We start from the raw sequence: 10935 nt of genomic DNA, 5'->3' as shown, positions 1-10935 counted from the left end.
ATCAAAAATTTGAACTCAGCAACATCGAAAACCCTTTTAAAACTTTTGGCTTTCAAATAACAAGATTGATTCCAATGCAAACGTAAAAACCACCCTTGACGTTTGAAACTTAGGCGCCATCTTCAGTCCGACATCTTGAATTTCGCAATTTTGACTTCAAATTTGTATTCAGTGAAATCGAAAATCATGACAAGAATTTCAACTTTCACTTCACTCAACTGACTATAATTCATGCGTGAAAATCACCTTTTCGATGCTAGGGGTAGTGTGTACTCTTAAATTTAAACCGTTACCGACATAAAAAATAGGTATAGTTTATGCCCCATAAGTCTTGTTCTTCTTTATGTATTGCAAAATATAGAAAACGTGGAATATTTCGGAAAATAGTAGAAGACTAATACTTTTATAGATATTTCTCAGAGAAAAAATTGTTCTCTTCAGGAACTCTATAAGACAAATTTTCAAACGGTTCAAGATTAAAAGGTTTATTTATTTAATGTCATTTTTCTACTTGTTTATTGATGCCAATAAAACAATAATTGTACTTTATAATTATTTTGCAGGTCCACTGTGAGGTTTATTCCGTGGGACTTTTTAAGGTCTGCTTGAAGCTCCTTTTACTTTAGCAGCCTCCGTCTCATGAAGAAGTTGAGCCAAGCATGCCTTAATACTATCAGCAGTTATTTTTTCTAATCCTTTTAATTCAGCCATTTCGACAAGACAGAACCGTCGCGGAACCTGAGAACAAAGAAACTGTATATTTTTTAATTCTCACCAGAGAAGGTATTAGATTAACTTAATACGAACATTTATTCAATTTTTTCGGTCTTACGATCAAGTTTAAAATAGAGAGACAAGGATTAATCCGAGTAAATAATTTAATCAAAATATAAAAATTCTTTCACATTTTGCGATGTTTCGACCTCAATCTGTCGGTCATCCTAAGGCAAATCATACCTAATACAAAATTGTTATAAAAAGTTAGCTAATTTAAAAAAATTAACATTGTCATAGAAAAATATATTATGAAAACAAAAGTCAATTTACCCTATATAAAATTTTTAAAACATCAAAAATTGTGGTTCGATGAAAAAAAGTGAGAGGGCTTGATATCATTTCCGAAACATATAATTTTTTTAATTGGGAAAACCTCAAAAAATTAAGAGGCTCCCAAAAATTAAGATTACATTTTAAAACACTTGAGCGAACCAACGATCGCCAAACGACGGACAAGCAGGTAATGCTAACAGGAAACTAAAGTTGGGTTATGTTGGGTATTTATTACAGAGTTTTCAATATAGAGGGCCTAATTCAACTCTTAGCGAAAATAGCGCGCCAAGGTATTTTAGAAATTTACTATTCAATTTATTATATTATGGTAATGTGGAATTACATTAAGTATTTCTGTTTTTAAATTAATGAAACAGATTTGCTAAAATATTTATATTATCAAAGTCAAAATCAAAAAGGTGATCAAAAGTCCACGAGTGTTGTGACAAACCTGTGTTCAAATTGCCAATCCTGCAATCTCTTTTATGTTAAGGTATTCTTGTTTTTAACCTTCTACCTATTTCACCAATATAAACTTTTCTGTAACCTTTGCATTTTATTAAATAAACTACGTTTGACAAATTTTCAACTTTTTTAGAATCTTTCTTATTTATAAAACAATTTTCCAACTTGTGATTGTTTCTACAATATACATTAATGTTAAATTTTTTCAAAGCACTTTAATCTCTCTGATAAACCTTGTACATATGGCAACGAAACATGTAAATCAGTTGTTTTTTTTAAATTATTTAACCATTTATTTTGTTTGTTGGTACTGTTGTAAATCTCGTTTATTCTTTCTTTGTTCACACTTTCTATTAAAGGTAGTGGATACTTATTTTATTGTAATGTATTTTTTAATTCTTTTAAACTTTCTTTTCTAAAATGAAAATCGCTTAGTTTTATGCATCTATCTACTAGTCCTTTTATTAATCCAACTTTTTGTTAAACTGATGGTGAGAATTATAAGTTATTGCCCTGACCATGAAGGTTTTTTGTACCAATTGGTGATCAAACTTCCGTTTTCAGTTTTTTAATTGATGGATCCAAATAATTTAAGGTATTATTATTTTCTAACTCAAAAGTGAATTGTCAGGATTCTTCTATACTATTAAATGTGTTAATTAATTCTTGAATTTTGTCATTGGGAACTATAGTGAATATGTCATTCACGTACCTATTATAGAAAAGTGGTTTAAAAGTGAATTTCGATAATGCTTTATCTTCTAAATCCTCTGAAACGAGATTGGAAGCAACTGGAGATAGGGGAGAACCCATAGGACAACCTGATATTTGCTTATAAAGCTTTTGGTTGAAAGAGAAAACAGTATTATTAAATACTGTTCTAACAGTTATTAAAATTTCAGAATTAGATATATTTGTTCAATTTTTATAAATTTGTAATTTTTCTTCTATGCAATCATAAAGTAAATCTAACGGAATTTTATCGAACATAGAAACCACATGTAAAGATAATATTGAGTGGGTGGGTACATGAATATTCTCAATTCTTTCTTTAAAATCTCAACTGTCTTTAACAAAAGCAAACAACACTCCCATAATTTTTTAAACGATAAGCTAAATTCTCATTTATATCCCTTTTATTTTCGAATCTTGATCTAACAAATATCATATCTTTGTGGACATTTTAAAATTTTTTAACTGTTTCGGAAATTTTATTAGAATTGTTAAATTTACCGTTCTGTGTATGATTTTAAAATAAGTCTGTGACAACTTTTCTAACATTTCCTTTTTTATTTTCTTCGTCTACATTTTTTATACATTCTTCGATACTTGCAATGATATTATTAGATGGAATTTTGTCTGAATTGTAAGGAATAACAAATTTATTATCTGAAGCCACGGTCTAGGCTATTTCAGCTGGAATTGTTTCGTTACAAATTTTTAAACCAATTTTTTAATCTTAATTCTCTATATTTATTTTTATCTTTCAAAAGCTTATTTTTAAGTAAGAAAATTAAATTTTTTGATGTGAACATCTCTCTGTTGGTATTTTAGTACGTGTAGGCTTAATTCTTGTGATTCAAAGGAGTTAGTAATAGAATTATCAATGATTTTTCTTTCCAATATTTGTTTTAAATAATTAGAAAAATGACCTATTTATGAATTTTATTAAATAATTTAAGTTTGAAAAATTTTCAATTTTTTCAGAATCTTTCTTATTTATAAAACAATTTTCCAACTTGTGATTATTTCTAAAATATACATTAATGTTGAATTTTTTCAAAGCACTTTTTTATCTCTCTGATAAACCTTGTACATATCTTAACGAAACATCTAAATCAGTTGTTTTTTTAAATTATCTAAAGTAGTAAAATGCGAAAGAATTTTTATATTTTTATTAAATTATTGACTCGGATTATTCTATGTCTTTTTATTTCAAACCTGATCGTAAGACCGAAAAAAATTGAACAAATGTTCATATTAAGTTAAATATTTGGATCGATCAGAGAAAGAAATTTTGCTTCTTAGTACTGAAAAGTTGTTTTAATTTTTATTGAAAAATTTATCTATAACGTACTATGAAAAAATGGGATACTTGGATTTTATGCGTATAAGATACGGTCCAACTACACGTCATGACATCGAAGAATGGATCAACACTCAACGGAGGTTCGTCCACCTAAATGAACAACGTACCTTTCTCATTCGATGTAGAAAGAAATCCCTGATTCCAGTTCATATACAAAACAGTACTAAGAAATTCAATTTAACTAATGTTCATTATAAAATCTATACTAAACTCGAAAAAGTAAATTTAACTTACGAGAAAAAAACTTTTAAATTGTGAAATCAGTAATATAGTTGACAGGATTCATAAACTAGATCATTTTTCTAATTATTTAAAACACAGATTGGAAAGAAAAATTATTGATAGTTCTATTACTAACTTCTTTGCATTGCAAGCATCAAGTCTACACATACTAAAATACCAACAGAGAGATGTTCACATCCAAAAATTTAATTTACTTACTTAAAAATAAATTTTTGAACGATGAAAATAAAAATAGAGAATTAACATTTAAAAAATTGTTTAAAAATTTATCTAATGAAACAATTCCAGCTGAAATAGCGTGGACCGTGGCTTTAGGTAATAAATTTGGTATTCCTTACAATTCAGACAAAATTGGATTTAATAATATCATTACAAATATCGAAAAATTTATAAAAAATGTAGACGAAGAAAATAAAAAAGGAAATGTTAGAAAAGTTGTCCCAGACTTAATTTCAAATCATACAAAGAACAGTAAATTTAATAATTCTAATAAAATCTCCGAAACAGTTAAAAAGTTTTAAAATGACCACAAAGATATAATATTTGTTAGATCAAGATGGGAAAATAAAAAGTATATAAATGAGAATTTAGCTTATCGTTTAAAAAATCATGGGAGTGTTGTTGCTAAGGCTTATGCTCTTCCTAAAGTTCACAAGCCTGACCTAAAATGAAGATTAATAGTGTCTTTCATAGGATCACCCACCTACAATTTAGCCAAATTTTTATCAAAAAATTTTAAACCTGTTTTTGGTACGACTCACGTTTTTGTTAAAGACAGTTGAGATTTTAAAGAAAAAATTACGAATATTCATGTACCCACTACCCACTCAATATTATCTTTGGATGTGGTTTCTATGTTCGATAAAATTCCGTTAGATTTACTTTCTGATTGCATAAAAGAAAAATTACCAGTTTATCAAAATTTAACAAAAATATCTAATTCTGAAATTTTAATAACTGTTAGAACAGTATATAATAATACTGTTTTCTCTTTCAACCAAAAGTTTTATAAGCAAATATCAGGTTCTCCTACGGGTTCTCCTCTATTTTCGGTTGCTTCCAATCTCGTTTTGGAGGATTCAGAAAATAGAGCATTATCGAAATTCACTTTTAAAACACTTTTCTATAAAAGGTACGTGGATGACATATTCACTATAGTTCCCAATGACAAAATTCAAGAATTAATTAACACATTTAATAGTATAGAAGAATCCTTACAATTCACTTTTGAGTTAGAAAATAATAACACCTTAAATTATTTGGATCCATCAATTAAAAAACTGAAAACGGAAGTTTGATCACCAATTGGTACAAAAAACCTTCATGGTCAGGGCAATAACTTATAATTCACACCATCAGTTTAACAAAAAGTTGGATTAATAAAAGGAGTTGTAGATAGATGCATAAAACTAAGCGATTTCAATTTTAGGGAAGAATGTTTAAAAGAATTAAAAATTAAATTACAATCAAATAATCATTCTCTACCTTTAATAGAAAGTGGGATCAAAGAAAGAATAAACGAGACTTACAACAGTTCCAACAAACGAAATAATTGGTTAGATAATTTTGAAAAAACTGATTTACATGTTTCGTTGCCATATGTACAAGGTTAATCAGAAAGATTAAAAAGTGCTTTGAAAAAATTCAACATTAATGTATATTTTATAAACAATCACAAATTGGATAATTGTTTTATAAATAAGCATGATTCTGACAAAATTGAAAATTTGTCAAACTTAGTTTATTTAATAAAATGCAAAGGATGCAGAAAAGTTCATATTGGTGAAACAGGTAGAAGGTTAAAAACAAGAATACCTGAATATAAAAGAGATTGCAAGATTGGCAATTTGAACACAAGATTGTCACAACACTCGTGGAATTTTGATCACCTTTTTGATTTTGACTTTGATAATATAAAGATTTTAGCAAAAGAAAACAGCACTTACAAACGTAGAATTTTAGAATCGATTTTCATTAACAAATATAAGAACTGTTCCATTAATTTAAAAACAGACATACTTAATGCAACTCAACATTACAATAATATAATAAATTGAATAGTAAATTTCTAAAATACCTTGGCGCGCTATTTTCGCTAAAGTTGAATTAGGCCCTCTATATTGAAAACTCTGTAATAAATACCCAACATAACCCAAGTTTAGTTTCTTGTTACCATTACATGTTTGTCCGTCATTTGGCTATCGTATTGACTTTTGTTTTTATAATATATTTTTCTACGACAATGTTAATGTTTTAAATTAGCTAACTTTTTATTACAATTTTGTATTAGGTATAATTTGCCTGAGGATGACCGACAGATTGAGGTAGAAACGTTGCAAAATGTGAAAGAATTTTTATATTTTGATTAAATTATTGACTCGGATTATTCCTTGTCTCTTTATTTTAAACGTGATCGTAAGACCGACAAAAATTGAACAAATGTTCATATTCAGTTAATCTAATACCTTTTCTGATGAGAATTTTAAAATATACAATTTCTTTGTTCACAGGTTGCGCGACGGTTCTGTCTTGTCGAAATGGCTGAATTGAAAGGATTAGAAAAACCAACTGCGGATAGAATTAAGGCATGCTTGGATAAACTTATTCAAGAGGCGGAGGCTACTAGAGTAAAATGATCTTCAAGCAGAGCACAAGAAGTCCCTCCCAATAAACCTCACAGCAGTCCTGCAAAATAATTATGAGGTACCATCCACACCTTATATGTAATCTGCTAGCTTTTATAGCCTAGCTATAAATTTAAGGTATTAGATTTATGTGATCGTGGATTTTCAGCATTTGACCTAAAACAAGGCTACTTAAATTTTCCACATCCTCTACTCCCCATGTGAAAACAGTCTGTAAATTAAAAAAGTAATGGTAAATTTGGAAGGAAATATTATACTCTAAATTCTACTGCTCAATTTCTAATTCATACGGTGTATGTATATACTTAAGCTTAGCATACCTTGAGTGGTAATTTAGATGACGCAAAAGCAATTCACCTTAAAGCAGTTGGGCAATGATTGATAAACTGATTTCTTAAAATAGAAAAGCTGATTCACCCAGAGAAAAATTATATTTAATTTTAAGAAATTTCAATGCTTTCACTAAATGACTTTAGTAAATAAGAAGTCGAGTCTGAGACTACACATCTAAAACTTGAATAGAATAAAAATTCTATTTTTCATTCTGAAAAACAGCATTGAAACTGGGCTTGAATTTCCGTTTAGTCTTTGATGATTGTTAAATAAAAAGCCGTATACAAATGTATAAAAATGAAATTGTTTTTCTTTTTTTAAGTTTTGGCTTGTGTATAATTATTAAGCACATAACCTAGCAACAAAATCACTATATGGAATTAATAGAACAACCGAAAATGCAACAGGTGCCAGTTTTATCCATTAATTTGTTTAACGCAATTAAACAAATTAGTAAGTTCAGTCTATAGTGAAAATTTTCATTCCCCAATATTAAATTTAATAAATTTGTTTGCTTTTGAAGAAACATCAATCAATAGAGCAAGGAAAACGGTACTTCATGTGTTTATTTTCTTACCAAATATTATGAAACTGAATTTTTATTTTTTGAACCTGTGATATTAAGAATTTCACCCTGACATTGACAATTTAGATATTTTCGATATTTTCTTAGATGAATATCTTTTAAAGAGATACAAATAACTAAAAAATCACTTTATTGCTATTTGGTGTTTGGGTACGGCTAATTACTTAAAGTTGGTGTTTGTTATTCAAAAGCGCTTAAAATTTTGAAGTACTTGGTTAATTTAATTTTTTTAAAGAAAATGTCAATAATTGCAAAGCTACTAATTAAACTGTCTGAATAATGAGTTATGTAAATTCAGCCACATAACAAAACCTAACTTTTTCAAACACTCGGGTTTTTAACATTTCTGAAGCTTAAAAATGCTGACATTTTGAAATAGTGTATGCATAATTTCATTAGTAAATTTAGGATTAATGTCTTTTTCTGCATAGAAAATTAAGTTAATTTAATATTTCAAAATCTAAATTAAGTGGTATCAAGTAATCAAATTTGAAATATTAACGAATGCTGTAAAATCTGTATTTTAAAGTTTCCCGACTTTCCCTGACTTTTTCCTGGAAGTTAAAAGTTCCTTTTAGGCATAAAAACAACCTAGAACCTAGAAGATCAATAATAATAATATCTAACATTATCAGTAATAACATAAAGGTGAATTTCAATGAATTAACTAGTAATTAGATTTGCACTTCAAATAATTGATGCTCAACCAAGAAAGAAGCTATTTCCAACAAAACAGTTCAATTTTCCACCACAGGCACAATATAAATAGTTGATATTTAAACCTAAAATATTTTTTTCATTTAATCAAAAACGGTTGAATTAATTGAGAAAATACAAGTTATTTGAATCCGTGTCTAAAACAGGTTAATTTTAAAACCATTAGGTGGAATTTAAAAAAAAAGAGTTCAGTTTTCAGCCGATAAGGATTTTCCAGTCAATAAAGAAAAAAGTTCATATAAGATGTTTAATTTTGAAGCCAAAAAGATGGGCTTTGATAAAAAAGTAAACAAAAATTAAAAATGTGACCCTCATTTTTGAAAATCAAAATAAATTCGACTTTTTGTTAAATTTGGAACCTTTTTTAAAAATAGTTTTAAGAGAAAGCTGAGATTTTTTGCTTAAATATACCCAACTTTTAGAGTGGCAAATTAATTCGTCTTTAAGTAATAAAATGATACGTAAAGAAGATGCCATGGTAGGTCGGGTGGCGCGCGGTCTGCCCTACAGCGCTCATGCCGAGGATTTCCGTGCAACGCTTTAGTGCCAATTTCTTTAATTAATCAATATTACAAGTGAATAGATGCTTGTAATATGATGCTTGTTTGATGCTTTAATTAGTTTTCTGCTTAGCGCGAGTCATTGTCTTTTTGATTGATTTTTTGGCGATAGTTCCACCAATTGCTTTATTTGCAGGCCTCTTTTTCGGTTTCTGTTTTCGCCATTTGAGAAGATGCCGTATTTCTCAGAGGACGAAAGCTTCTTGACTTAAAGTTTTCCATATTGAGTCTTAATGAAAGCATGGTACTGTCAAGTACTTGGTGGCGTAACAGCTTTCTTAAATCTCGCTTTTAATAACTCGGTGGCTCAGGCATGATTTTCTTTGCTGCTGAAAAAAATTTCGGTTTCCTTACGGTTACTTGTTGAATACCGAAACAAAGCTTGAAGATTGAGTATGTGATGTTTCGAAAAACATTATAAGATTGAACGTGCTGCTTGTCTCTTTATATTCGCGCATATACCTTCACATGCACCCTTGCCATGATTTGTACGATGAAAGTGCCAAAGAAGATACCAAAATCTTCTTTATGGGCTTGGAGTTTAGCAAAGATACTCTCATTTTTTAAAGGTTGCCCTACACCAACAGTGAAATAGTAGATTTTCTTTCTAAAATAGTAGATTTTCTATGATTGCGATACTTACGAGCTTAAGCTTTCCATCTTTTTTATAATAAATCACGACACTGAATATTGTAGCTTGGTTGTTATTCCAGTATAAGCATTGCACTGCATTCTGAATTATTTAGATGTAATTCTCAGTGCAATCGAAGAAAATAAAAAAACTCGCTAGGTAATAAATTTGCCTATAGGTTTTTGAAGAAAGATGATTGTTTCTTTGAAATAATTTAATGAGTCTTTAAGTTGAACAGCCTTTCATAGAAATCCTCTAGGAATTCATCAGTATCCATTAACAAAGTCTTTAGAGTAAATCACCGTCTCATAAACGACAAGAAATTAAAAAATTAGGAAATATAATAACACTCAAACGGACATGATAATTTGTGAGCACCACGTCAGTATCCTCTCTTAAATGTTGAATATTTATTTTATTCAAAATTGACAGAACATTTTCATGATATACGCAAATGCACACATTATGAGTTTCACTGCTTCGTGCTAAAACACAAGGAAAATTTGAGATTTGTAAATCTCGAAATATTGATCTTCAAGCCAGCGTATTCTGATATAAATTAAGCATATAACTCGCAGATATTACACACTAGTAACGTTTTCTGAACACGTAAACGAGTTTCATCCTCAATTTGAATTCGAAGTGTAAAAAGTTCATACTCTGAAAATAATTTTTTGAGATTTCTTGCTTTACGCTCTAATGTATTGAACACTTGCATCAGTTTTCTTCGTCCCCAAGGCTTGAGTGCAAGCGAGAGAGGTTGAAATTGTTCTTGAAGATCTTCAGAGGCATTGCATTTTTCGATGATTTGACCAATTACTTTAAATCCAGGTTTGTGATATTTGTTTTCACACTGCAGATTGGTGTCTAAAACATATAAATCTTCGAAACTGTCACATCGCTGATCTTCATCATCGTCAGAAATCATTTCATGATTCTCCGTATCTACCTTATCTCTAGCAGAAGTCTCTGCAATATTACCAGACTTCAAGGATGATATTCCTGCTTAGTTGATGAATTAGTATCTATATAAACGGATATTAACATTAGTTGCTTTATTCGTGACTGTTTGAAAAAGATTGATACATCTATTTTTCCAAATATTAACCCATTTATGCCCAGTGCCTACATTTGTAGGCGCTCTGCAAATACGTTCCCCTAAAGAAAAAGTGTCGCAGCAACATTATTGCGCGCGTCAGTTGAGTCTATCTGACACCGCCGCACACTGCTGTGCTCACGTGACTCAGCCAGCACTGCTTGTGTGTCTTCCAGCGGGACGTCAAAACAAGCAATTGTCACGCATCATGACTGCTCTCAATCGGTAAGTGTTTACAGTAAGATGTAAGGTTGCAAGTGTCTTTTTTTGTGCTTTAATTGTTCAAAATAATATCGGCGACGATGTGCATGTGTTATTTTGTAAGTTATGTGGTTTTTAAACGGTAAATTTTGACTGTTTTATTGAGTGCACACATGTGTGTGCACTGGGCACGGTCGGGTACAGTAAAATTGAAAAGGATGTTTTGTTATTTTCAGAGCTAAAAAGTGGTATACGACAGCGGAAGCCGTCGCTATGCTGGAAGATTATGGTGATGACCTATTAAGCGCCTCGATCTTCA

Source organism: Belonocnema kinseyi, chromosome 6 (genome assembly GCF_010883055.1).
Source record: "Belonocnema kinseyi isolate 2016_QV_RU_SX_M_011 chromosome 6, B_treatae_v1, whole genome shotgun sequence".
Taxonomy (NCBI): Eukaryota; Metazoa; Arthropoda; class Insecta; order Hymenoptera; family Cynipidae; genus Belonocnema; species Belonocnema kinseyi.
The sequence above is the reverse complement of the archived record's forward strand: the minus strand, read 5'-3'. Positions refer to the sequence as shown.